General features: G+C 38.0%; 1 protein-coding gene across 15 annotated transcripts in view; it reads right to left on the bottom strand.

The window, feature by feature from the left end:
* The window catches only part of LOC135209998 (signal transducer and activator of transcription B-like), a 161,767-nt gene that overhangs the window by 103,907 nt on the left and 52,860 nt on the right, over nucleotides 1–5,000 (bottom strand). For 2 of the 15 annotated variants that reach the window (XM_064242753.1, XM_064242746.1), the window contains exon 1: nucleotides 693–758. The exons of 11 other annotated variants lie outside the window; for them this stretch is intronic. The gene's annotated coding sequence lies outside the window, so the exon portion shown is untranslated. Of the gene's footprint in view, nucleotides 1–692; nucleotides 759–5,000 lie in introns of those variants that run through there. 2 more of the 15 variants (XM_064242748.1, XM_064242747.1) reach the window with 2 other exon arrangements.

Genomic DNA, 5,000 nt, shown 5'->3' on the forward strand with positions numbered 1-5,000 from the left:
TCACATTATAAAACATATAGAGAAAAAAGGGTTTTAACTGTCCATGAGCCACGGGATTTCTTTCTCTCTGATGCATAAATATGCACTGACAAGAAAACTAGTGACTTTTTTTTCAATAAGATACCTAGGGTTTTTTCAAAACCCTTCCTTCATGATGAAATAGATACAATTATTTTCAATCAAATTATTTACAACTGTTCAAAATCAGTATTTTTCTCTGAGAAGTCAAAATACAATCAACGTAATTTGACAATGACTGTCAAAACCGAACAGTCCTTTTTTTTATACATATCACTGAAGCTCAGATATGCTTTCAACTAAGAAAGTTTTGTCAATTTTTTCCCTCGAGTCTCAATCTGAGCATTGAGTTTTGAATCTATCAATAACTTAACAACACTTTTTCTTAATTAAAATAAAATTATTTCAATAACTGTCCAAAACAAGACATGAATCTTCGACATAGCATTGCTCAAAAGAAAAAAAAAAAAAAAAAAAAAAAAAAAAAAAAAAAAAAAAAAAAAAACAATACATGTTTTGAAATCCATCAATGACTGTAATGCACTTTCCACTGAGATGTCCTTCAATAATAGAAACCTATAGTTTTTTTTTTTCTTATGAAACTGAATGATCTCTGTCGCCCGAAACAAGATCTTTTCTCTCTCTCTCTCTCTCTCTCCAAGACTTCAATATACTTTTGATTCGCACACAACACTGCACCTCTCGCCACCATAGTCAAATCCCAACTCCCTGCCCTCGCGAGAACACACCCACCTGCCTGACCTTCCATCCTCCCCCTCCCCCCTCCCCCCCCCCCCCCCCCTCCCCCCCCCCCCCCCCCCTCCACTATCCCCCCTACCGCACAGGCGATCATTCCCCAACCCCCCCCCCCCCCCCACCCCCCCCCCCCCCACCCCCCCCCCCTCTCTAGCCACAGCTGGCTGGCCCGTCACCATCCTTTCCTAAATACTCACTCTGAAACCCGCCCCCCTCGAGCTCCCCGTTTTAGAGAGAGAGAGGGGGGCGGGGCTTGCAGCTCCCCCACCAAACAAATTCGCCAACGCGCCCCCTCTTTCCCCCTCCCCCCTTTCTCCAAAAGAGACACACAAACGCGCGCTTGCGCACGCGCGTGTCCACACCCACAAACTTTAAATCTAACGTCATACAGGTGCGTGCACTCGCGTGCATTGCTGTGAGTGCGCGTGAATGCTGCGCAGTCAACACAACAACAACAACAACACGTGTTAATATTCATTAAGCACGTTGTCCGTTCGGATGACGTCACGAATACAACGAATGTACATATAATTACATCATAAAAAAATAAATAGATTCTTTTTCTATACAGATATAGGTCGTGAAAATGTTCATTCAATGGCGAAGGGAAAATTTTATATATAAATATATAATATATATATATATATATATATATATATATATATATATATATATATATATAAAGCCATCTTCAAATTAATGCTTCCTTCCCGAAGTTTAGCATCTCACTTTTACATGGAACATTAAAATATTTTCTCCACATTATATCGTGTCCTAAATTCTTAGGTTTTTCGGTTTTCTCTCACATAGTGTCGTGAGTATGTATAGTTCATATTCCAACATACATACATACATACTATATATTTATATATATATATATATATATATATATTATATATATATATATATATATATATATATATGGTGGATGTGTGTATAATGCATATGTATGTATTCGGTACATGCCATATATAAACTGTAACCCAACAGAACTTTTGTTTATGGATAAAACGAATGATTGAAATATTACGAACACGGAAGCCCCACATCCATACTCATGATAAACAGAAAATATTAGTAAAACAGAAAGCATATTTGTAAAAAAAAATAAATAAATAAATAAATAAAAAATTGTATCCGAGTGATCTGAAAGTAAGAAAGTAAGAACTTGAAGAACTACCCAGCAGACTCTCTATCATCACAGCCCTTTCCATTGGGGCGCCACAAAGGAAGGAAACAAACAAACGAACAAATGCATTAATAAATAAATAAAAGTGAGGAAAAGACGAAGGCGGAAGAGAAAATACAAGGTAAACCTGCTAGAAAGAAACACAATTGTTTCCCTTTTCTTAGACAACCAACAATGCCATGAGCTAAAAGGTTCCTATAGTTAGTGCCACTTGAGCGAGACAAAATGACCCTAATAATGAGAGAGAGAGAGAGAGAGAGAGAGAGAGAGAGAAGTAAAGTATGCAAACCAAAAGTAGTAGCAGAAGAGAGAGAGAGAGAGATAAGCAAGCAAATTAGAGGTACTATAGAGGGAATTAAACAAGCAAAACAGAAGACTTAGTAACAGTGAGAGAGAGAGAGAGAGAGAGAGAGAGAGAGAGAGAGAGAGAGAGAGAGAGAGAGAGAGAGAGAGAGAGAGAATGAAATGCAATTGCAGCCCAAACTAAAGATTAAAGGAAAAAAAAATTCCTGTGGTACTGGAAAGGCTTACCATATTGACTTAGTAATTATGAAGATTAAAGGGTTATCTTATTCAGCAATTTCGCAGGCGGCTAGCAGAGACAGGAATTGGGAAAGTGTACGCCCACGCCCAAACATACACACACACACACACACACACAAACTTCAAGTCTCATAAGATTCAAATACAAAAAAACTTCTCATAGAAAATCAACAGGTGTGAGAATTTACCAATGACCTAAAACATTCCACCTTATGCTACTTTAATCATTTGTTTATATTATTTTCTTGTTTATTTATCAATTTGTTTTTTTTTATTTTACTTTTCTAATAACTGAACATCTTCTTTAAGTATTCCCTGTTATTTTCAGTAATTTCTTTCATTTGAAAGCCATATTCGTTAGAAACTTGAATTTCAAATTAATGTACTCTGTGCGCTTGTTCTATATGAACAGGGTTTACCTTCTGAATAATAATAATAATAATAATAATAATAATAATAATAATAATAATAATAATAATAATAATGATGATGATGATAATAATAATAATAATAATAATAATAATAATAATAAACGCTCATAGTTGCATGAGTCTTCAAATGGAGAAACAAATCCCCAGTTATGTTGATTTATATATATCTCAAGTTAAATCTATACATTTATCTTTAAATAAATGTACAGATACATAATTGTGGATTTGTTTCTCCAATAATAATAATAATAATAATAATAATAATAATAATAATAATAATAAACACTTAAAAACGCCGACTTGGAAACTGGTCGAGAGGAGTTATTTTTCCGTTTTTTAAAGATAATGGTGGTGAAAGGAAACCTGACAAACAGCCGAGAGGGAAATAAAAACTAAAAGAGAAAGGACGATGAAGCAAAGAAGAAGAAGAGGAGGAAGAGGAAGCATCGCCAGAGTAAATAATAAATAAAACCAAGTGAAAGGGGGAACAGAATCGAGGGGCCGGGACAGGAGGCGTCTGACCTTGAAATATTTTGGGGATTGGCTTCGATGCCTCTTCATCGCTTTGGCTTTCTTTCTTTGTGGGGGGAAGTGGAGTTAGACTTTCTTTGTGGGGGGAAGTGGAGTTAGACTTTCTTTGTGAAGAAGTGGAGTTAGACTTTCTTTGTGGGGGGAAGTGGAGTTGGACTTTCTTTGTGGGGGGAAGTGGAGTTAGACTTTCTTTGTGGGGGGAAAGTGGTTAGACTTTCTTTGTGGGGGGAAGTGGAGTTAGACTTTCTTTGTGGGGGGAAGTGGAGTTAGACTTTCTTTGTGGGGGGAAGTGGAGTTAGACTTTCTTTGTGGGGGGAAGTGGAGTTAGATTTTCTTTGTGGGGGGAAAGTGGTTAGACTTTCTTTGTGGGGGGAAGTGGAGTTGGACTTTCTTTGTGAGGTGAAGTGGAGTTGGACTTTCTTTGTGAGGTGAAGTGGAGTTAGACTTTCTTCGTTTGGGGGAAGTGAAGTTAGACTTTCTTTGTGGGGCAAATGAAGTTAAACTTTCTTTGTGGGGGGGGGGGGGGGAAGGGAGTGGAGTTGGACTTTCTTTGTGTGGGATACGGAGATAGACTTTCTATGTGGGGGGAAGTGGAGTTAAACTTTCTTTGTGGAGGGAAGTGGAGTTAGACTTTCTTTGTGGGGAAACTGGAGTTGGATTTTGTGGGGGGAAGTGGAGCCGGATTTTCTAACGTCCTCCCTATCGTTTGTTTATCAAAATGGGAGTAATAGATTTTTTCTGTAGCTCTGTCCTCATTAAATTTCTTATCGTCCGTAGTTACAGAAGCATAAACAATTGCATATTCAAGTATATTACGCAGATTTTAAAATAAAACACTACCTCGTTCACATTGCAAGTTACAAAGAGGAAATTCAATTCGACTCAAGTAATCGCCTTAAAAACAGCTAAACTATTCCGACCACGATTTTCTCATATGCTTATAATAAGTTTCAATACATGAATCACAATAAGGCTGGAAAAGAAGAAAGCTACTTGAAAACCGAATTAGAACTTCTCCTCTTTATTGTTAGATTTCCTCTCTCTCTCTCTCTCTCTCTCTCTCTCTCTAAAACAAGTGTTCTCATACAGAGCCAAATTGCACAGTTACCTGTAAACCGAATCCAAACTCCTCTTTTGTCTTTGTGTTTTTACTGTTAGCTCTCTCTCTCTCTCTCTCTCTCTCTCTCTCTCTCTCTTACCTCACACAAAGCCCAGAGGCGGCATATTCCAGCCTGTAACACTCAGGCCAGAAGGCAAGGATATTTTCTCCATCCAGCAGCCAGTCACCGTCTAGACCAGACCAATGACCATCTGTGATGAAAGTGTATGCCCTTCAGCATTCATATATATGCATATACATACACACACATCTGTGCATGCAGCAGCTGCATGCAAACCTCTTCCAACAAAAGCAACGACGACCAAAACCAAAAGACGATGCAAGGTTTAAAAACACCCATTTGTGACCTACTGTTGAACTTCCAGACTCCCACTTTTCCCCGGAAGGGCCATCGCTCGTTCAAAAGTGCACT

Source organism: Macrobrachium nipponense, chromosome 39, assembly GCF_015104395.2.
Source record: "Macrobrachium nipponense isolate FS-2020 chromosome 39, ASM1510439v2, whole genome shotgun sequence".
Classification (NCBI taxonomy): Eukaryota; Metazoa; Arthropoda; class Malacostraca; order Decapoda; family Palaemonidae; genus Macrobrachium; species Macrobrachium nipponense.